This window comes from Amblyraja radiata, chromosome 8, assembly GCF_010909765.2.
Source record: "Amblyraja radiata isolate CabotCenter1 chromosome 8, sAmbRad1.1.pri, whole genome shotgun sequence".
Taxonomy (NCBI): domain Eukaryota; kingdom Metazoa; phylum Chordata; class Chondrichthyes; order Rajiformes; family Rajidae; genus Amblyraja; species Amblyraja radiata.
The window spans coordinates 33,401,251-33,425,792 of record NC_045963.1 but is presented as its reverse complement, the minus strand read 5'-3'; the positions used below and the strand labels follow the sequence as shown (position 1 = coordinate 33,425,792).

The 24,542-nt window shown below is 42.5% G+C and overlaps 1 long non-coding RNA gene across 5 annotated transcripts in view; it reads left to right on the top strand.

Annotated features, from left to right (window-relative positions):
• The window catches only part of LOC116976042, a 62,617-nt gene that overhangs the window by 31,019 nt on the left and 7,056 nt on the right, over window positions 1-24,542 (top strand). For 2 of the 5 annotated variants that reach the window (XR_004412859.1, XR_004412855.1), the window contains exon 1: window positions 5,717-5,920. The exons of 1 other annotated variant lie outside the window; for it this stretch is intronic. This is a non-coding gene — a long non-coding RNA (uncharacterized LOC116976042). Of the gene's footprint in view, window positions 1-5,716; window positions 5,921-6,509; window positions 6,764-23,608; window positions 23,688-24,542 lie in introns of those variants that run through there. 2 more of the 5 variants (XR_004412856.1, XR_004412858.1) reach the window with 2 other exon arrangements.

Below are 24,542 nucleotides of genomic sequence, written 5' to 3'. Positions count from 1 at the left end.
CTTGAGGGGCTTGGTGGCATACTCCTGCTCCTATTTTCTCCTGTTCTTGTGTGTTCTTGTGTTCTGCTTTTCAATTGCTCTTGGTTTAATGAGATTAGGTGTGAGAATTTATTGTATCCTCAGCAGCTGCAGAATTAAACAACAGGGTAGCTCATTTACAGATACAGCTGCAAGAAATCCTCTTTACTCGATCAAAAATTAACAGTAAAAGTCCATTTTAGGTGACACGCACATACAGAATGTTCAAACTAACAACTGCATTCCAGGACCTTCATCCTAATCGGCAGAGTAAATTACTACATTTTAACTGGTATCTGTGATTAATTATACCAACTCTTGGCTGTGCACAATGCAAAACAATGTTTTCTTTCTTGGCATTCCCAAAATACTGGGCAAGCTCAGAACTGTAGAGTGTAAAGAAGGAATATACAGAGTGTATTAAGAAAGTAAATGCACTTACACAGCATGATGATAATACAACATAAAGATTGTTGTTGGAGTTGTAACCATTCATTAAGTCTGTAAATGTTTTAAATCATGGAAAGGAAAGCCATGGATACAAATTTATTGGTGTCACATAAATAGGTGTACGCCTAAGCAGTGTGGATGGAAGCATTAAAGTCCAACAAGGCACCAACAGATTTAAGTGAATGGACAAAACTGTGCTAATTGCATTTCAAGGAAGGCAACTATTACCTTAATAATTTTGATCTAAAGCGGAAAAAAAGGAGCACTTCCTCAATATAAAATGCTCGAAGCATTAGAGATCCTAAGAAACTTGGCGGCCATGTGCATTTATTAAGAAAAGGTCATTGACGTATATGGAGAATAACCAAAAAATGTTACTGGAATGCTTCTTGTTATATCTAGGGGACTGGATTCAAGGGAATAGAGGGTACGCTGCAGTTCTACGCAACAATTACCTATTTGTGCTCCTGCAGTTCTATTGCCGAATAGTGAAAGGCCTGGATAGAGTGGATGTGGAGAGGATGTTTTGACTAGTGGGAGAGTCCAGGACCAGAGGCCATAGCCTCATAATGAAAGGACGTACCTTTAGAAAGGAGATGAGGAGGATATTTCTTCAGTCAGAGGGTGGTGAATCTGTGGAATTCATTGCCACAGATGGCTGTGGAGGCCAAGTCGATGGATATTTTTAAGGCGGCGATTGATAGATTCTTGATTAGTGTGAGTGTCAGGGGTTATGGGGAGAAGGTAGGAGATTGGGGTTGAGAGGGAAAGATAGATTGAATGGCGGAGTAGACCTGATGGGGCTAAGAGCCAAATTCTGTTCCTATAACTAATGAATTTATGAACCTTGCTGATGTGAACAATTATAAGTACCACACTTTAGGACATATTATCAAGTCGTCAAGTTAAGTTTATTTGTCACATACGCATACGAGATGTGCAGTGAAATGGAAAGTGGCAATGCCTGCAGAATGTGCAAAAAACTACAAAACAGAATAGAATAGAATCAGTAATTACATACTGGTGAGAAAACCCCCCAGCAATTTTAAAAAGACACAACACAACAGTAGTTTGGTACAATATGTTAGTCCCTGGTGAGATAAGAGTTTACAGTCCTAATGGCCTCTGGGAAGAAACTCTCATCCTCTCTGTTTTCACAGCATGACAGTGGAGGCATTTGCCTGACCGTATCAGCCGGAACAGTCCGTTGCTGGAGGGTTGAAGGGGTCCCCCATAATGTTGCTGGCTCTGGATCTGCACCTTCTGATGTATAGTTCCTGCAGAGGGGCGAGTGTAGTTCCCATAGTGCGTTCGGCCGAACGCACTACTCTCTGCAGAGCCGTCTTGTCCCGGGCAGTTCCCAAACCAGATTGTGATGTTTCCGGACAAGATGTTTTCTACAGCTGCTGAGTATAAGCACTGGAGGATCCTCAGAGATACTCTGAATTTCCTCAGCTGCCTGAAGTGGTAAAGGCGCTGCCTTGCCTTACTCACCAGTGTGGTAGCGTGTGTTGTCCATGTCAGATCCTCAGTGATGTGGACTCCCAGGTATTTAAAGCAGCTCACCCTATCCACAGTATCCCCATTTATCTTCAGTGGCGTGTATGTCCTCAGATGTTGTGCCTTCCTAAAGTCCACGACCAGCTCCTTAGTTTTTTTGACATTCAAGAGGAGGCAGTTGTCCTGATACCAGAGTGCCAGATCAGCCACCTCCTCCCGGTAGGCCTTCTCATCGTTATCGGAGATCAGGTCCACCACCACAGCAAACTTGATTATAGAGTTGGAGATGAACCTAGCCGCACAGTCATGTGCATACAGGGAGTACAGTAGGGGGCTGAGGACGCAACCCAGGGGGGATCCTGTGCTCAGGGTGAGAGTCTTTGATGTAATTCCTCCCATCTTGACTACCTGGGGCCAGGCGGTGAATCTATCAGTGGAGCAATTGGATCTCTGTTACATTGTGAAGAGAAATTGATTTTATAGAAGATTTGCAAAAATCAGGGAAAACAGATAAGATCAATACAGAGAAACTGGGCTGATTGTTGGGTCTAAGACAGTGACGAAGCTGCTAGAGCTGCTGCTTCACATTGCTAGAGACCCAGGTTCAATCCTGATCTTAGGTGCTGTCTGTGTGGAGTTTATACATTCTCACTGTGACCACGTAGGTTTCCTCTGGATGCTCCTGTATCCTCCCACATCCCAAACACGTGCAGGTTTATAAGTTGATTGGATTCCGTAAAACAAAAACAAATCTCCAAAACATGTAGGCAGTTGAAGAGAAAGTAGGATAACATAGAACGAGTGTGAATAGGTCATCGATGGTCAGCGTGGATTCTGTTTCCATGCTGCATTTCTAAACGGAAGATGATGATGTCTAAACGTTAGAATTAGGCTTTTCATGATTGAAGTTAGAATGTAATTTGGCTTACAAAGGATGTAAGAAATTAAGAACTCTTTCCAAGCAATGATAGATAATTTAAAAACATAGATTGATTTTTTTTTGGTTATCATAAGTATTAAGAATATGATGCAGGGTTGCTGGATGTTACAGGCACCACTGCTGGGAAGTCAACCTTGTACAATTTAAGGTTGTACAAATATGCCTTTAGTCAAACATACTTGAATAAAGGCATCAAAGGTAATGCTAAGTTTGCGAAGAGACAAAGACGTGTAGAAAAATTATGGAGAGTCCATAAGAAGGCTACAAAGAATAGGTTAAATAGACGAGCAAAGATCTCGGACATGGAGCCTTACAGAGGAAAATGTTAAATTGTCTCTATTGACAAGAAAGCATTAAAAATGACATATTATTCCAAGTGAAAGGACAGCTCTGAGGAGAGAAATGTGGGCATTCTAGTGCATGAGTCACAGAAGTCTTGTATGCAAATATAACAAATAATTAGGAGAGCTAATGGAATGATCCTGTTTATTTCTCGGGAAATTTAATAAGAAAATCGGGAGGTTGGGCTTTATTTATATTGGTGAGACCACACCTGGAGTACTTGTCTGCTCTGGATCTTTGGCTAGTTTGCCATAGAAACATAGAAAATAAGTGCAAGAGTAGGCCATTCGGCCCTTCGAGCCAGCATAGAAAAATAGAAACATAGAAATTAGGTGCAGGAGTAGGTCATTCAGCCCTTCGAGCCTGCACCGCCATTCAATATGATCATGGCTGATCATCCAACTCAGTATCCCATACCTGCCTTCTCTCCATACCCTCTGATCCCCTTAGCCACAAGGGCCACATCTAACTCCCTCTTAAATATAGCCAATGAACTGGCCTCGACTACCCTCTGTGGCAGAGAGTACCAGAGATTCACCACTCTCTGTGTGAAAAAAGTTCTTCTCATCTCGGTTTTAAAAGATCTCCCCCTTATCCTTAAGCTGTGACCCCTTGTCCTGGACTTCCCCAACATCGGGAGCAATCTTCCTGCATCTAGCCTGTCCAACCCCTTAAGAATTTTATAAGTTTCTATAAGATCCCCTCTCAATCTCCTAAATTCTAGAGAGTATAAACCAAGTCTATCCAGTCTTTCTTCATAAGACAGTCCTGACACCCCAGGAATCAGTCTGGTGAACCTTCTCTGCACTCCCTCTAGGGCAATAATGTCCTTCCTCAGATTTGGAGACCAAAACTGTACGCAATACTCCAGGTGTGGTCTCACCAAGACCCTGTACAACTGCAGTAGAACCTCCCTGCTCCTATACTCAAATCCTTTTGCTATGAAAGCTAACATACCATTCGCTTTCTTCACTGCCTGCTGCACCTGCATGCCTACTTTCAATGACTGGTGTACCATGACACCCAGGTCTCGCTGCATCTCCCCTTTTCCTAGTCGGCCACCATTTAGATAATAGTCTGCTTTCCTGTTTTTGCCACCAAAATGGATAACCTCACATTTATCCACATTATACTGCATCTGCCAAACATTTGCCCACTCACCCAGCCTATCCAAGTCACCTTGCAGTCTCCTAGCATCCTCCTCACAGCTAACACTGCCCCCCAGCTTAGTGTCATCCGCAAACTTGGAGATATTGCTTTCAATTCCCTCATCCAGATCATTAATATCTGTGTTTAAGATCTATGTTTCTATCTCTAAAGTCTAAATGATTAAAAGAGGTAACCTTGTTTTCATTTACCTCTAACACACAGAATACAATTGCTATTGAACTTAAGATAGACACAAATTGCTGGAATAACTCAGCGGGTCAGGCAGCATCTCTGGAGAAAAGGCGCAGGTGGTGCTTTGGGTCAGAACCCTTCCTGAGACTTGCTATTGAACGTAATAGGCATGTGGCTCCTGCACTGATTGTAATCTGGTGAAGGAACTGAGAGCATTCCCAAGTACAGTATATGAGTTGGGGAATCTCAACAAGATCCATCACTGCTGCTTATTTATGTGGCATAACACCGCCACGGAATTGCTGGTGGATATCAGCCGGTAACTAAATGCCAGGACAGCCGGTATTTATTGTCAAAATCTATGCCATTATGTAGCGGCTTCCATCTCTCAGATAAAAAGCAGTTCACAGACAGGTGTCAATTCTCCTCTTGAGTCAAGTGCTTAGAAGTGTGAAAGAATGCCTTGCAATCTGATTCTCTAACCAACCCACGACTCCAACCTAGGTCAAAGGCCCCGGGGTCCACCAGACATCTAACCTGACAGTCAAAGAAGACATCAGAATGTCAGCACATGGGGAGTGATGCACGGGAGTGGGGAACTTGTTCACCAGCTTTAACTCCAAAGAATTAAAGATTTAGAGCCATCACCGTGCTGCCCATTTCAACACATAACAAGATGTTAGAATTTACACAATAACAAAATCTTTTTTCGTATTCTCATTGTGAAAACTTCTCAGCTTTTAGCAGAATGCGAACATTTCACCTTCCATCCGGATAAAGACCACGGTGAAAACAAAAAAAAAATTAGACCGCAACAGGGAACATTTTTTTTCATTTCTTTATTGAATAATTCCTGAACAAAAATACTTATGTTTCTGATGGGGGTGCTAAGTTTGTCCAGGACTCTCCCAATGATGAAGCTATTTGACTAAGTCCATTCAACAGTCAATCAACAAAGTGAAATCGAGCCGGTGTCATCTTCCACACACAGGGCAAGAGGGACTCAGGCTGAGGCATGCAAGGCTAAAATGAAACTTGAGACAGGTCTTTACCAATCCTCTTATGTCTTTGCGCATGGGCTGTTTTGTCACTCAGGGACTGACAAATTATTCATCTCAGCAACACATAACAAGATGGTTGTCAATCACAGCAGAGTCTATTTTTGATGAGATTACACAAGCCAGGCAGATGCATTACTCAAAAGGTAGTTCCACTGATGTGTGAATATGACTCCAATTTCTACCACAGCCCTGCCAGATGGCTTTCAGTCTGTGAAATTTCAAGTTAAAAGAGAACGCTCGTCTATTGAAAAAAACAAAATCTACAAATGTGAGTCGCTCAGAATTTGCAATTCCTTCTTTTTTTTTAATCCTGCTCAATTAGCACCAGTCCATCAATCTCCTTTTTAATATTATGAAGCTGCTTCACTGGAAACAGTTCTGTGAAGCAATGTAAATATGCTAACGTTAAATTACAAATTATTATACGAAGACTTCAAGAAACTGATGATCCTGTCTTTTCACTTCAAATGAAATTGTAACATTATCAGCGCTTTTTTTGTGACAGTACGTGTTGGTACAGCGTACCGGCACCTCTATAAAGGTAAAAACTATATTAATGTACAGCAGTCAACTGTGAACTGTTATGTGCATGCTGGCACCTTTTTGTCTACTAAAAAAACACTGAACTTTATAATGTATTTTTGTTAACACTAATGAGATGTGTCCACTGTTTTAAAGATTGACTGTGAATGCCATTGGATGCGGTTGATATCTGTGCTCTACCACTTTTGAAAATGGTAACCAGATTGGAGTATATAATGTTCAACCAATCCAGCTTCGGTGAGGAGAGCCTGGCTGGATAACACAGCGTGTGATTGAGTGTTGGCTATTGCATTTCATTTCAGTGACAGATCTGTGCTACTCTTGTAGCCAGGCAAGCAACTGTCAAATGCTGCAAGAACAGTAAACGTACAAAGCAGAGGATCAAATTGCAGCCAAAACTCTGAATGAATATTGATAATGAGCTTGGCTGTAACTAAACTAAGCAAAGCTGGCTAGTTGGAAGACAGAAACAGCAGTATGTTCGGGGTAGCTTTTACAGTAATTGTTCTCACCTCCATTTCTGATGTACAAAGTGGAGAATTCTGCATGCCTTTAACAGAAACCGAGTGTAAGTGATATTTTTTTCTTTGAGAATGGATGTAATTACACCAAATGTATTTCTCAGTTGATTCACTCTTGGAGAAGGATAAGAGCAAAGTAGCTGATAATTAATCTACAAATTAATTACAATAAATAATTAGTGTGTAGATGAACTGTTAGCAGGTGTGATTGTAGTTTGACAAAGTACAACATGCAATACAATACAATACAATACAATTCAATTTATTGTCATTTGGACCCCTTGAGGTCCAAACGAAATGTCGTTTCTGCAGCCATACATTAAAAACAAATAGACCCAAGACACAACATAATTTACATAAACATCCATCACATTGCTGTGATGGAAGGCCAAAAAAACTTATCTCTCCACTGCACTCTCCCCCCCGATGTCAGAGTCAAAGTCAAAGCCCCCGGTGGGCGATGGCGATTGTCCCGCGGCCATTAAAGCCACGCCGGGTGATGCAAGGTCGCACACCGGGTCTTGGTGTTAGAGCCCCCGGCGTGCGCTCGCAGAGACCCGCGGCCATTCCAAGCCGCGCGGGACGATGGTGTAAGGCCCCGCTCCAGGAGCTCTTCAACCCCGCAACTCGGGCGGGAGAAGTCGCCGTTGCGGGAGCCCTGAAAAGCAGTCTCCCTCCAGGGACCCGCGGGCTCCCGGTGTCACTGTCCGCCAAACCCGCAGTTGCAGCCACCGAATCTCCGGGGGTCGGGTCGCAGCAGCGTCCACCACAGCTCCACCCGCTCTGGACTCGGCCAGCTCCGCGACGGTGAGGTGAGTAGTCGGCACCACAGCCCCCGGTCTTCCTGTTGGAGGCCGCTCCTCGTTGCAGCCCCAACGACAACGGAGACCCGACAAAGAAAAGGTCGGGTCTCCCGTGCAGGGAGAGATTTAAAAGTTACCCCAACCCACACACATACCCCAACAAAAAATAACAAAAACTACATAAAAACATAGACATAAAATAATAAAAACGCAGACGGACTGCAGAGGCCGCTGCTGACGAAAGTCGCGCCGCCTTCCCACAATAACCAAAGTCAGGCAAGGGAACAGCTACTTTTCGAATAGGATCATTTGTCCTGCATAATATATACAGAGCAATATATTGTTATTGTTATAAAGGTAGCAATAGTTATCTACATATATTGTCAATGCTATCAATCAACTATTTGCATGCAGTGTAAAATTATATAGGTCGTTCATTATTTATAAAATACATATATACATGGTGAACAGCTATAAATCTGGTTGAACACAAACTTACTGTTATAATCTTCGCCAAAATACCACTACAAAATAAACTAGACTTAACAGCTCAACAGTATGTGCCCCTGACACCAATAAACGTAATAAATGGCTTCTACAGCACCCTTTGTTTATAATGAACCTCACATCATGAAGTTCAATTATATATATCCATGAATAAACACATACATTACTCAACACCAATTATAATCTAAGGCTTAACATATAGATCAATATCCTATTAACTTTTGGAATAATTGCAATTATGTTTTTAAAAATTGTCCCCAGATCATAAACTCAAAATTAGCAATCCCTATTTATTTTTTTCCTTAATGCTTCCCATCTTCTTATCCTTACACATGATTTAACACATTACAGCTCTCACTGTGGCTCCCTCTGAACACTGGACTTATCCCTTTCTCCTCTTACCCTATCAACACAAGGGAGTCATTGCCTCTGACCTTCCCTCTCTGCATAGTTAGCAGTGTTCACTGCTCAGCCAACATGGCTCTCAGCCTGTCGTGCTGAACATAGGCCATGTGTACTGTTCAGGCATCAGTACGTGCAAACCTGAGATTACATCATGTCTAGGATGTTCATACTCTTTAAATGGCATGCCCACATCTACACAGCCCTCCCTCTAGACACCCAGCTCAAAATGTACCAGATTCAGACCACTTAGCAACTCTTTGCACAGTTAACATTTTGAAGACACAACACCCCTTTCAAGGGCTTCGGAGATGTCCTCATTCTTCAGGGAACGGGGGTTCCCCTCTTCTGCCATAGATGAGGCTCTCACCAGGGTCTCTTCTATACCCCGTGATTCTACTCTCTCTCCCCATCCACCCACTCGTAACAAGGGCAGAGTCCCCCTTGTCCTCACCTTCCACCCTACCAGCCGTCACGTACAACAAATAATCCTCCGTCATTTTCGTCACCTCCAACGTGACCCCACCACTCGCCACATCTTACCATCTCCTCCCCTGTCTGCTTTCCGCAGAGACCGCTCCCTCCGTAACTCCCTGGTCAATTCGTCCCTTCCCACCCGTACTACCCCCTCTCCTGGCACTTTCCCTTGCAACTGCAAGAAATGTTACACTTGTCGCTTTACCTGCCCCTTGACTCCATTCAAGGACCCAAGCAGTCTTTCCAGGTGCGGCAGAGGTTCACCTGCACCTCCTCCAACCTCATCTATTGCATCCGCTGCGCTAGATGTCAGCTGCTCTACATTGGTGAGACCAAGCATAGGCTTGGCAATCGCTTTGCCGAACACCTCCGCTCAGTTCGTAATATCCAACCTGATCTCCCGGTGGCTCAGCACTTCAACTCCCCCTCCCATTCCGAATCCGACCTTTCTGTCCTGGGCCTCCTCCATGGCCAGAGTGAGGACCACCTCATATTTCGAGATTGGAGGAGCAGCACCTCATATTTCGCTTGGGTAGTTTGCACCCCAGCAGTATGAACATTAACGTCTCTAATTTCAGGTAGTCCTTACTATCCCCTCCGCTTCTCAGTCTGAAGAAGGGTTTCGGCTCGAAACTTTGCCTATTTCCTTCGCTCCATAGATGCTGCCTCACCCACTGAGTTTCTCCAGCATTTTTGTCTACCTTCGATTTTCCAGCATCTGCAGTTCCTTCTTAAACATAACCCCATTCCAAGGACTGGGATAGCCTCTCCCACCAAAATAACTTCAACAGGAGTTTGCATGTTCTCCCTCTGACCATGTGGGCTTTTTCCAGGTGCTCTGGTTTCCTCCCACATTCAAAAGACGTGCAGGATTGTTGATTAATTGGCTTCTGCAAACGGTCCCTAGTGTGTAGGATGGAACTAATGTGCTGGTGATAATTGGACATGCAGACTCGGTGGGCTGAAGGGCCTGTCTCCATGCTGTATTTCTAAATTAAACTAAATTCTGTGTATAGCATTGGTCTCCTTTTATAAGGAAGTTAATACTCTGCATGCACTTCGGTGAAGGCTTAAGGGCCTGTCCCACTTTCCCGAGTTATTCACGAATTCTCCTGAGTTATTCATGAATTCTCCCGAGTTTTCAAACTCGCAGAATGTTCGTAACGAGTCCGTAGGAGTCCGTGGATATATCGTAGCGGCTCTTTACGCCAGCCGTAGGTACTCGGGGCATCAGGTAAGTCGGGGCGTTTTATCCAGCCTGATTAAAAATGTCCACGAGTAAATAAATAGCCCCGAGTACCTACGGCTGGTATAATGAGCCGCTACGATATATCCACGGACTCGTACTGCCTCCTACGGACTCGTTATGAACATTCTGCGAGTTCCAAAATTCGGGAGAATTTGTGAATAACTCAGGAGAATTCGTAAATAACTTGGGAAAGTGGGACAGGCCCTTTACTAGACTGATCAAAACACAAAGTGCTCGAGCAATTGAATGGATCAGGCACCATCTGGAGAGGGAATGGACAGGTGATGAGTTGAGTTGGGATCTTTCTTTGGATATTTGCAATGGGTGGATTATCTCATGGGGAAAGTTGGGCATGCTAAGCTTACATCCACTGGTGCTGAAAGGATTGAGGGAGACTTGATTGATACAAGCACCTGAGGGGTCTTAACTGGGTGGATGTTTACTCTAGAATCTAGAACTAGATTTTCCCTCTAAATTAAGGGATTGTCCATTTCAAACAGACTTGATAGACACGGAATGCTTGAGTAACTCAGCAGGATAGGCAGCATCTCTGGAGAGAAGGAATGTGTGATGTTTCGGGTCGAGACCCTGCTTCAGACCCGATCCGACTTGAAAAGTCATCCATTGCTTCTATCCAGAGATGCTGCCTGTCCCGCTGAGTTACTCTAGCATTTTGTGTCTATCTTCAGCGTAAACCAGCATCTGCAGGTCTTTCCTACATAAAGCAGAGTTGAGGCAGACATGATACTTGATAAGGAGGGTGAAATGTTACCAGGGTTAAATGGTTATGTGGAATTTAGATTACAATCAAATTAATCATGAGCTTATGATTAATCATGATTTCATATGTATATTTGCCTGTACCGATCTCTGTCTTGAATATATTCAGTGGCTGAACCTGCATAGCCCTCTTGGGTAGGGAAGTCCACTCTGCTCTGAATAGATACATTTCTTCTCAACTCAGTTGATCTCTCATATTGATACTGTGACCCCTGATTCTGGACATCCCAACCAATTAAAGCACCCTCCTTGCATTTACAAGACTTTTAAGAATTCACCTCAACATGCTACTTGCCATTCCACGACAGCCATTGGATGTCCATTATTGAATTGTTTAGTAATCTCTTGTGAGTACAGTCTTCACATACTTGGACTGAACCTCTGATTCTCCTCCTCTCTGGACCCTAGTCAAAAGGCCGAAGCCATGCACTTAGCTTAAGATGGCTCTCCACTGGGACTTTGTCCCCATACACTCAAAGTCAACAAGGATGAGCAACTTTACCAACACTCACCTTTTGAGGGACATGCGTGTGAGCTGAAAGTAGACCACTCCACCTTTACAATCCCTGTGGATTTATTCCGTGCATGCACCCATGGTCCTGTCTTGATCACAACTATGTTTAGTTTAGTTTATTATCATGCGTACCAAGGTACGGTGAAAAGTCGTTTTTGCCTGCTAACCAGCCGGTCAAAGGACTATACATTATTAAAATCAGCTGTCCAAAGTGTACAGAAACAAGATAAAGGGTATCATCTTTATTGCAAGATAACGTCCAGTAAAGTCTGATTAAAGATAATTCAAAGGTCACCAATGGGGTAGATGAGAGGTCAGGACCACTTACTGTCGGTGAGAAGATGGTTCAGTTGCCCAATAGCAGCCAGGAAGAAGCTGTCCCTGTATCTGGAGGTATGCATTTTCACACTTCTGTAACTCTTGCCTGAATGGAGAGGGGAGAAGAGGGAGTGACTGGGGTGAGACTCGTCTGTGATTATGCTGGTGGCCTAGCCGAGGTAGCGTGGTGAAAATGAAGTCAATGAAAAGTTTGGGTGATGGTCTGGGCTGCCTCCACAATCCTCTGCAATTTCTTGCGGTCTTGGATTCAAACTGATCCCTAATGGCAGATAGTGCACCTCACAAAATTCTCTGGCCACACTGAATTAAAATGTCACTTCAAAATCCGAACAATCCACATGCTATGTTTGTTAGTACCTCATATGGGTCCAAACCTATTCTTGCCAATGCCTTTCCCACTGAGTTACTCCAGCATTTTGTGTCTATGTTCAGTGTATACCAGCATCTGCAGTTCCCATCCTCTCTTCACATTTGGCTATGTTGCTCTGTCCTTTCTTCACATTTGGCTATGTTGCTCTGTTCTCTCTCTGAACCTTGCTATATTAATTTGATCTCAGAAATATCTCTACCGGTTGCATGGGCAGAGCAGACGGCAAGGATCTCTCATTCCTTTCCAGCTCACCAACATGTGCAGTGCATCCACCACTTGCCATCATTACAGCTCTATTTAGACAATCCCATTTTCTTTTCTCTTGAACACTTGGGAGATTAGCGCAGGGGTTCCCAACCTTTTTTGTCCCGTTTACCCCTAGCAACTTTAATAGCACATAACAATGTTATTTCACTTATTTATGAACAACTAATGATGAACAGATACCGGTTTACCAGAACCAAACACAGTTAGTCAATGAGAAAAAATATGTACAAATCCAGAATCAACAAATTTACCCCCTGGGTAGGCAAAATGTACCCCATGGGGGTAAATTTACCCCGGGTTGGGAACTCTTGGATTAGTGCATTACTTGCTCAGCAATAATAGCACAAACCCTAATGCTTGTGTGGCACATATTAAAGACTGGAAAAATATCCAGATTAGACCTTCCAGCCAAGCATCAAGTATTGATGGCTAACAGCATCCAATAAACTGCAGTGGATGATGCAACAATATATCCAGGGTCATACCATATGGTATATCCAGATCTCAAGCCCACACATAAAGCACAATCCACATTAAACTCACATAGCACAATGTGATCGCAATTGGCGTTCGGCCTTGTTGTTTATCTGAACAAGATTCCAGGGTAGCAAGGATCCTCCTGACTTGAAGGAATATGGGTCATTCAGCACCTCTGCCCTCATCTGCTCACCTCATCTGCCATCTCTTGGTCTGTGTTATTCCCCAGTCCCTTTCCCCACCCATCCCTCTCTCCTTGGCCACGACTCCATGGTGTCGATCACAGGATCACATGGATGGTGGGGATTGCAATTCGCGAGGTCCCTGCTATTGTGCATGTGCTACTTTTTGTGGAGTCAAATACCCTGGACTCCAGTAACACAGGCATTTTGACAAAAAGGTCCCTCTTGCCATGCAATAAGAAAGTGATGAAATTGCTTGCTGTGTAAAGAACTCATCAACTCCCTTTGGGCATGTAAAGTGATTGATACAGTTGATGCCTCTCCAGGGAGCCTGAAATGAGACTGAGGCCGACCTGTGCAATGATTGGACCCACCATGCCTATCTCAAGAGACTGGCTAGAACATACAGCATAAATCTTTTGCTGCTTCCCTGGTGAATTGAAATGCCAACTTGCTCTGACAAGTCCATGAATGTTCACCATTACTGTACATTTGGTTGGCTGGGTACTCTTTCCTGTACAAACAGCTATGCAAGAGACTGTCTCCAGGATTTAGGAAGCTGCATCCAGTCAGTTGGAAGCAGTTCCAGGAATTTCAAAGACTGTTATTAAAAAAAACTCAAGGATATAAAATTAATCTACAACAATAACAGGAGATTGGAGGCAAGATCCATGGTTTTCCTATAAATATCAAACTACTTTTAGCATCTAGGGCTCTACTTGTCGATTGATGATAAAGTACATATTTTCCCAGTGAAAGCAATGAGTTCCCAGAGAGGTCTAGGCATAAACCATAAGATATAGGAGCAGAATTAGGGAATTTGGTCCATCGAGTCTATTCCATCACTCGATCATGGCTGATCTATGGCTCATATTTTGAAGAGGAGAATAGAGGGATGTGAAATTGGACAATAAGTATGTTTTAGTTTTAGATTTAGAGATACAGACCCTTCATCCCACCGAGACCACGCTGACCAGCGATCATCCTCACACTAGTTCCATTCTACACATTAGGGACAATTTATACAAGCCAATTAACCAACAAGTGTGCATGTCTTTGGAACATGGAAGGAAACAGGAGCACCTAGAGGAAACCAATGCATCACATGGAGAACCTGTAGTCATGATTGAACACGGGTCTCTAGCGCTGTAAAGCTGCAACTCTACCGCTGCGCCACTGTGCGGCCCTTCTTCATATGATGGATGCGTTGTACTCTACTTGCTGGGAAATGAACTGCCAGCCCTCAGAGATGAAAATACACCTGCCAGATGGTTTTGGTGGAATTCTCGGCATCAGACACAGAGCTGAGAAAAGGATGAAAAAGCAGGTGAAGGTCAATTCCACGCAACTTACTGGTCTCTAAAGCGAGCTTCAAATAGTGGAGCTCTCGGATGTGACTGTCCTTCCAGAAATAAACAGCTCCGGAATAGTCTTTCACACAATGGAAGTGACATAGTTTATCTGTCCATCGTATTTGCCAATCTTAAAATAGAATCAGATGTCTTAATATCATTTAGTTAGACAGGGGTTCCAAGGACGAAATATTACATTTTTAAATATAAGATTCTTAATGGGCAAATCAACATTGTAACAGATGTGACTTTAAGTTTATTTTGATGTAAATAAAATCTTGGCATATCTGATCATGACAAGAATTAGCAAACAGGCTCTGCTGCAGGAGTTGCTGAATCCCGTTGATTTAAGTGGCTTCTTTGGATAAAGACTAGGAGGAGAAAGAACCCAACAAATCAATACAAGAAAGGCAGAATGTTAATACAAAGAACTGCAGGTACTGGTTTACAACAGAAGATACAAAGACTGGAGTAACTCAACGGATCAGGAAGCATCCCTGGGGATAGTGGATAGGTGACGTTTCGGGTCGGGACCCTTCTTCAGACTCTTCTTCTGCCGCAAGAAAGGCAAACTTGGGTTTACACAGAGCTATTAACACCCTGTTCAGAGTATCCCAAAGTGCTTTTCGAACAATGAAGTCAAGAGAGGTAAGAGTGTTTTATTGTGCCTGAAATTGAACAGGAACAACAAAATTATTACTTGCAGCAGCACAACAGATATGTAAACATCATAGTCTGTAAACACCATAGTAAACAACAAAAAATACTAAATATATAACATATTTCTATTTGAAATCAAAGTATCTTTGAGGAAAAATGTTGTCCAATTTGTTCATTGTGAGTAGGAATGAAACAAGAGCTGAATAATCTCTTTAAGTGACGTTAACTGAGAGGTAATCATTGGCCAAGGCAACCACAAGTCCTTCTTCAAAATAGTGCCTTGGAATCTTGAGATCCCATCAAAATGATGGTATCGTAAATAATGTAGCACTCCCTCAGTAGAGCGTTGAGCCCCATCTGTGTTTGAGTGGTTTTGAACGCACAAACATCTGACCCAAAGACAAGTTTGTTACCAAATGAGCAATGTCAGCCACTCCTGTCATGTTTCTCTAATCCGCAGCCGTTTTGCCTGAGGCCCCAACAATACCCAACTGGGTTAAAGAGAAACATTACCTTTGTTTAGTGCTTGGTTTCAGGAATGATTGATCCTACTGACAATGTAATCAACTCCCTCAGGTATCAATCATCTTCGTTTAGTACTGAAGGTTCGAGGCCTGCAAAAGGTTCAGACATATTCCCCGAAGACGCAGATTCCACTGAGACATAACACAGATAAAAAGGGCAGAATTCCCCATGGAAACGAAGGAACTACCTCAACATATCCTTTAGTTATATTTGAGTGGCTGGAGGAAGATCATCAGAAATCAAAAGCCTGGGATAAAATCCCTGCAAAATCACATTGTGTACCAAGACGAATTAGGGCGTCTTTTTCTTCAGCATTAGGAATGTAGCAGCCTGGAAATATCAGGGAGACCTCACACAGTTTAGGCTATGAAACCTAGAACTTGCTTTGTACCTTAAAAAGCATGTTGTAATGGCAACATGAGTGGTTTGTGTAAGTTTGGCTTGTAGACCCGGTACATCCAGTTCAGAGCATCATATGCATTAAATATGCCATTGCACAGAAAATGCATACAAGGAGCTTTCCTCAACTGCCCCTGATACATTGCCTACAAAAATACAGAGGGTTGTTTGATATATAGGCCTGGAGTCTGACCGTAAATGCCTAGTAAAGGAGCAGAGGCACGCTATGGTTCTCCAGCATTATTGCAGCCAGTGCCTTGGATATTGGACCAGTTTAGACTGACACAGGAGTCATGAGCTCACTCAGCTGAATGGTGATTGTTGGCCGAAGAAAAGTCAAATAAGGTAGAGGGCATTCGGCACACCGAGTCCATGCCAACCAGCGATCCCCGTACACTAACACTATCCTACACACGATAGATAGATAGATAGATAGATAGATAGATAGATAGATAGATAGATAGATAGATAGATAGATAGATAGATAGATAGATAGATAGATAGATAGATAGATAGATAGATAGATAGATAGATAGATAGATAGATAGATAGATAGATCCTTTATTGTCATTCAGACCTTTCGGTCTGGACTATTTACAATTTTATCACGATAATTAGCCTACAAACCCGTACGTCTTTGGAGTGTAGGAGAAAACAGGAGCATCCGGAGAAAACCAACACAGGTCTCGGGGAGAACGTACCAACTTCATACAGACAGCACTCGTGGCAGAATCAAACCCAGGCCTCTGACACTGTAAGGCAGCAATTCTACTGCTGTGCCAGCTTGCCACCTCACAGCATGGAAACAGGCCTTTTGACCCAACTTGTCCATGCCAACAAAGATGCACCATCCTACCTGCCCACGTTTAAGTCATATGCCACTAAAATATGATTAATACAACAGTGGTTTGTACTCTCATTTGACTTTATTTTTTATTTTTATTTTTTTTCTTTCACTGTAAAATGTTTTTGAACATCAGAGACATTGAGAAAGATTGAGTAAATAAAGAACTGCAGATGCTGGTTTCCAAAAAAGCACCACCACTTATTTCCCCTCTATCCTGTGTAACCACCGGGATGTGCACCCATTTCCCACTGCCCTTCCACCTTTATTCCTTCCTCTGGCTTCACAATTCACACTTCTATCCTTATCTCGCATGCTTTGTATTTTCTTCTCTGGCCTTTGTCTAACCATCTGCCTGTCAAAATACCCCATGATCTGTATCCACCTATAACTCACCAGGGTTTGTCCTGCCTCTCCTCTCTCTCAGCTTTCACTTCCAAACCCCACCCTCACAATCAGTCTGAAGAAGGATCCAACCCGAGACGTCACCTCGTCATCTATCCAGTTTCTCCAGAGATGTTGCCTGACCCACAGTTACTCCACCACGTTGTGTTGCTTTTTTTCAGAAAAAGTTTGACAAATGGCAAAGCTGAAGATAGAGTTTTCCAATCTATCAAAGCTTCACGGGCCACCCACGTAACTTGATTGCGTATGTTTAGGCTGTGCAGGTCCCAAGGGCCTGGCAAGAATCATCTTGGACAATAACATCGGCTTTATAAATCCGGAGAATGTAGGTTCGTAACAATTGGAAATGCAAGCAGTGAGGATGGCAGCAGGCCATGCAGAACTATATCAGGGCCAATCCTTCTCTATTTCCCTATTCTTGGCCAATGCAGATATGCTAAATGACACAAAATATGGTACGGCAGCTTATTGGCACACGCTGTTCCAAAACATCAGCCACCAATATTTTCCTCAAACAAAGTTTCTACTTGAGCCCACAAAAATATGGAAGATGTGTCTATTGTAATCATACACTTTTGTAGGGGAATCAAGAACCAGAGGACATGGGTTTCATGTGAGAGGGATCAGAATGAATAGTAACCTGAAGGACAACACCTTCACTCAGAGGGTGGTGGGTATATGGAACGAATTGCCACAGGAGGAGGTTGAGGCAGGTACTAACAGCGTTTAGATGAAACTTGGACTGATACATGGATTGGAAAGGCTTAGAGGGATAGGGGCCAAAGAGTCAAATGGAACTAGCTTAGATGGGGCATCTTGGTCAGCATGGACGAGTTAGGCAGAAGGGCCTGTTTCCATGCCATGTGACTCTATGACACAATGCATAATTTTACCTCATAGGTTGAATGGGTTCAAGAAGGCTGACTATGACTGTTTTTAGAGGTGACAAGGGATGAACAGTAAATGCCAACCTTGATACCCACATGCTGTGAATAAATTAAATCAATATAAATCCCTTTGCATGACAGACTTTAAATGGTAGAATGAGTCTGGAGAAGAATTAATCGCACTGAAGAATCTAAAGTGCACAGTTGCCACTAAATTAAACCTGCTGTTTGAAGAATTGCTCTTAAGTAGTTTTTCCTATACTTAGGTATTTTAGAAAATGTTTTAGACCATTAATTTTGGAGCCATTTCAGCTTGGCAATAACATTTTGTGTCTATCCTGTAATTAACAGGAATTGTAGTAATTTTGAATGTTTTAAATTCCTTTGCAGATCTGAACTTCAGAATCATGCCATCGATTTAATTTGATCATCCAAGTCCATTTCACTGTGATTCAATTGGAGTACATGTGTAATTTAAAAATATTCCCATCATATTGATCTTATTTTCCCAATGCATTTATGAATATGTCTTCCAGGCTACCTAAGCTTCCTACCTAAATCAAGCTTAGTTTAGAGATATAGCAAGGAAACAGGCTCATTGGCCCACTCAGTCCACGCCGACCATCAATCACCTGCTCACGTTAGCTCTTGATTTCACATCCTACACACTGGGGGCAATTTACAGAAGTTAATTAACTTACAAAGTTGTATGTCTTTGGACTGTGGGAGAAAACCTGAGCATCCGGAGATAACCCACACAGTCTCAGGGAGAATGTATAAACTCAACACAGACAGCACCCAAGGTCAGGATCGAACCCGGGTCTCTGGCACTGGGAGGCAGCAGTTCTACTGCTGTGACACCCGAAATGTTGTTTTCTCTTTGTGCACAATTATGAACAGTGAACATTTCAAACTCCACTACCATGTGGATTGTGACAGTAAAGCCCCACACTATCCTCACCCAACTCCCACACATGGATCTTTTCCGCAGATGTCACTGAGGATCAGAGGCAGCAACCTCGTCTTGTTTTCCACTCCTTAGCCTAGTGCAGCTGGAACTTCTTGCCTCAATGCCACTGCTGTCCTCCATGAGATAACTAATGAAGCACAAATCAAGAACAGAACTGATCCATGTGGTTGGGGTGGAAGATTGCAACCATCACGTGGTCCGCCCTGTTTCGACGAATGCAATTAACCCAGCGTGCACGATCAAATAAGATCAAATAGAACTAGTTGCCCTACAACTTTAGGCTGTGCACGCCATACTCAAGAAGAAGATCCATGTAGGCCAGTTTTGTGGTTCCTTCCTTGCCATTGGATGAACAATGGGCCAAAAGCTTTCACTCTCGAGTTAAAAGCATATATATTTTCCTTTGACCTCATAGCAGGGAATTTTATAACAATTTGCATCAAAAAATCTTCTTGTTAGTTGGCAGCCACTGAGGATTCCTCAGCAGAGCATGCCTGGCACCTGTTGTTCACTGCTGGACAATAAGTGTCAGGGAATTGAAAGCAGGCACTTGGCTTTAAAAGTAGCCTGACCCAATTAAGGGTTGGAAGTTTTTCAGGAATTCCTGGAATGAAAGGCTTTGGTCCCCAAAATTTGGCACTGATGTATCTAATGATTAAAATTTGAAAATGCCATCTCTAAATTTTGTAATTGATCCAAATCTGCTCAATATGATCAAATTTCCACTTGAAACGATGTTAAAATCTCAAAGTAGGAAAGCAGGGTTGCAGTAAGATTTGTGGCTCGTAATTACTCAAAATCCTACTTTATCTGGAGTAAATCATGCAATCAATCACTTCTCCCAAACTCACACCAGTTGCAAGATTGCTTCATCCACATGTGTGATCCAAGTTGGGGAATTTGACATTTTCCATGCCAAACGCATCACTAATCGTGCATCCCACCCGCATGGATATAACTTGGAGTAAAACTCGGAAGCAAGAACTGCAGAGAAACTGGAGAGAATCGAATACTTTTATATAAAACAATAAAAAGCGAACTGCAGATGCTGGTCTATACCAAAGATAGACACGAAATGCTGGGGTAACTCAGCATCGTTGGAGAAAATGGATAGTTAATGTTCCGGGTCAGGATGTCTTCCTCAGACATCAAATATCTGGAAATATACTCAAATATATTATACAATATATAACAATATATAAAAGGACATTAGAATCATAGTTTGCTGTTTTTGCTATCCCATATCTAAAGGGATTTGATATTGGTTGATGCGTCTGGGTAACTCCAGAACTGACTGAAGGCAGCTCGCACATCTTACAAAGTCTTCAGAGGCCGCTGTAATTAACTGGACATGTTTTCCTTTGCATTTAGCTGCTCATCAGTGGTTACTCTGCTGGAAGAACTTCTTAAGGGCCAGTCCCACTTACGTGTCCTTGGCACGCAAATTACGTGACCTCGTGGTCGCGTTGAGCCACGATGGTCCTGCGAAGGTCGGGCACAATTACATGCGTACGCACAGCCGTCTGGAGCGCGTGACGTCATTTGAAGATGGACACAAAGCTGGAGTAACTCAGCGGGACCGACAGCATCTCTGGAGAAGCAATGGGTGACGTTTCATGTCGAGACTCTTCTTCAGTCTGAAAAGAAGTGTCTTGACCTGAAATGTCACCCATGGCTTCTCTCCAGAGATGCTGCCGGTCCCGCTGAGTTACTCCTGCATTTTGTGTCTATCTTCAATTTTCTTGGCCCCGCTCTGGGAGTAGAAATGGGGGCGGAGACGGACCACAATGGCTGTGAGCCCCAGGCCGAGCTCAGCGATCGTTGGCCTGCTTCTGCTGCCGTTGAAGGTGAGACATTGCGTCGTGCCAGGGTCTTGGGCCTGTCCCACTTTGGCCGTCAGTTCCGTGACAGGCCGTTGGTGCGCAAAGATTGCGGGGCTGGAAACTGGAAGTATCCTGAGCTAATTCTGCCTCCACCATCATCTATTGCGACAAGTGATGGCTTCCACTGATTGTTGCCGGAAGCTTGTGTCCATTTCAGAACGGACGATGACAGCAAGGTCAACATTTGTAACAAGATGGACACGAAAAGAAGAAGACCTCTGTAAATCAACATAACCAGTTCACTACTAAACATTGTTAGCAGCAAAACTGGTGGTAAGATTGGATTGTGGAGAACAAGGCCTACCATTCACTTCTCTGGCTTCTCACACTGATAGCAGCTGAGTGCAGTACAATGAAAGCCCAAAACACCAACATGGCTGTGAGAATGCGTCTTTTAAAAAACAGACTTTGTTGCCTGCACCAATTTGCTGGCACCATCTATGTACGTCTGTGAGGTGAGGAGACTTGGTCATTGGGTGCAATATGCTGCATAACCTACCTGACCAAAGCTAAAATCCAGCATTGGTGATGAAGCAGCAAGCAGATCACGACTCTGAAGGACATGAGACAGAGCCTAGAGAGCAGGAGGTGCAAATGGGAGGCTCTCAGGGGCAATCCTTAATGAATGGTATCTCCCATCTCCCACCAGAACAAAAGGCCATCTGCTTGGCCTATAATGGACTCCCTCATAAGTTGATGATTTCAGTCAGGGGTTGTTTGAACCATAGACCCCTAAAGCTACCCAAGTGGCCATCTGCACACTAATATCCTTAAAACCAACACAATGCATATGTAACCTACCTTGTGACACATATGATAACATATATCATAGGACACCATGTCATGCAGAAAATTCCCTCACATTATAGAATCATAGCCATAGAGTCACATAGCGCGGAACCAGGCACTTAGGCCCAACATGGCCACTCCGTCCAACATGTCCCATCTACACTAGACCCACTTCCCTGCGTTTGGCCCATATCCCTCTAAACCTGTTCTTTCCATGTACCTGTTTAAATGTTTCTTAAAGTTGCGATCGTTCCTGCCTCAGCTACCTCCTCCAGCAGCTTGTTCCATACACCCACCACCCTTTGAGCTGGAAAGTTACCCCTCAGGTTCCTATTAAATCTATCCTTCCTCACCATAAACCTATGTCTTCTGGTTCTCAATTCGCCGACTTTGGGCAAGAGACTTTGTGCATTTACCCAATCTATTCCTCTCATGATTTTGTGTACCTCTATCAGATCACCCCCTCATCCAACTGCGCTCCAAAGAATAGTCCTAGCCTGCTCAACCTCTCCCTATAGCTTGGTAACATCCTCGTAAACCTTCACTGCAACCTTTCCAGCTTGACTACACCTTTCCTATAACATGGTGCCCAAAACGGAACACAATACTCTAAACTGTGGTCTTATATAACTGCAACATGACCTTCCCAAACTCTATACATTATGGTATTATTGTTTACCTCCCCTAAATTTAGCCATCAATGGATGATTCCTAAATCCTACAACTTTAATGCATTAATATAAAAAGTCGCTGTCTTCCTTGATCTGTGCAACCTAGTTTAAGAACCCTGATCTCCACCCAAAATGTACTTTCCTTGGATCACTCCATGTTGAAAGTATAAACATTGATGGAGATCAAGAACTCTTTGGACTGATGTTCAACATTGCAGTGTGCAGGAAGATGCATTGCAGGGCTAACATTTCAAAACCAATGAAGTTCCGATCATTCAACAATGAGAAATATTTTACAAGATTTTATTGGGCTTCACTTTCGGACTATTCCAAGGTCCATTATGGGACACAACATAATTGCATCTGATCATTCTAGTCACACTTGCCTGCACAAACCATCACTTCTCACCAATGATTCTTTACCTACTCTTCGTACTTTCAATCCCCTGCAACATTGAACTAATGCCTTATATCACCATGCAATCTCACTGATGTTTCTTTGAACATTTCCAAGCTAATAATTCACAATCTTCTGACAGAAAAATCAAATTCTCCTCATCTCAGAGATAAATTACAAACTATTTTCCTGAGATTATATTTTGCAATTGTGGAATCTGTTATGTTGTCTATAATTTTTCCTTCTGTGGCTTAGCGACCGGTATTTGTTGATAATTGGTCAGGGCACTCTCGAGAGTTAGGCTTATAGATGATCATTTACATAGAGATGAATTATCTAGGTATAATCTACACTATATCAGTGTTACATTTTGATTTGAATATACCATTGTGTTCCTTGCTGTGGTCCATCTTTCTTCTCTCAGTAATATTGAGGACATTTAAACACTCTTACTCATGCCAAGTAATCTTCATTCCTCTACTAACTGACTGCATTAATCAATGCTTCCATTTTAACATTTGTGACTTGCTTTGCAGATCATCCAACTCCCAATCTCTGTAATCTCCCCATTCCTGGCAACCCTTTGATATACCAGAGTTTTGAAAATCTGATCAATTGGTCATCCCCAAGTTTGATTACACTCTTAATAGTAGCCCAAGCTTCGCTTGCCAGGCCATGAGATGCAGAATTGCTCACCTAAATCCTTTTGAATCCTATCTTGTCTTTTGTTCTTTCAGGTGTTTGGTCAAACTTTTAATAATTTTTCCTTCTGTGGCTTAGCGACCGGTATTTGTTGATAATACTCCTGTGAAGGCTCAAAAGGTAGTTTGCTATATTAAAAGTTCTCTACATTTTAAATAGAAATTTTACTTTGAAAAAAATCAATCATGCATTCTCTGGTGTGCTATTTTTCATTTTCTGCAATTATCTGAATACAAATATTGAAACTGTTAAAACTATTAATAATTGATTCTGAAAAGGATGCACAGGAATTAAAAGCTTTTAAATTGAGTAATTTGCTATGTGTTTAAATTAGATAAGCATGTAGAATTCAATATCTTACATTTTAAAGAGGTATGATCATATAAATAATCAACCCAATTGATTATCTTCTAAACATATGCTCAATTAATTTAAAATTCAATAAAAACAATTAGGATAGAAGTTCAAATGAAATATTAGTCAGGAAGATTACTATTGTTTTATCAAATACTCAAATGTGTTTCTAAATGGCGCTATTTAGTTTGATTTGCATAGGAACCTTTAATTACCAAATAGTACAATGTGTTTAATTGACAAAACAATTAAATAATTGGAAGGAATAATTGGATGGTAAGGCTCAAAGAAGGGCAAATATTGGGTTTTATGCAATCAGGTCAATTGTTTTCTGAAGTAGGAAAGATAGTTTATTGTTCGCTTCCTTTTCCCACCTTGTTATTAATATTTTTGTTCCATCTCAGTTTTTAACATCTTTAAATGATTGAAGGCACCTATAGGATGCACTGCCACAAAAAGTCAACCAGTGTCTTCAAAGACCCATGCACCCTGGCCATTCTCTCATTTTACTCCTGCCATTGGGAAGATGGTATACAGTAAGAGACTGAAAACCATGACCTACAGATTCAAGAACAGCTTCTTCCCAATAACAATCAGGCTAGTGAATACTACAAATACCAA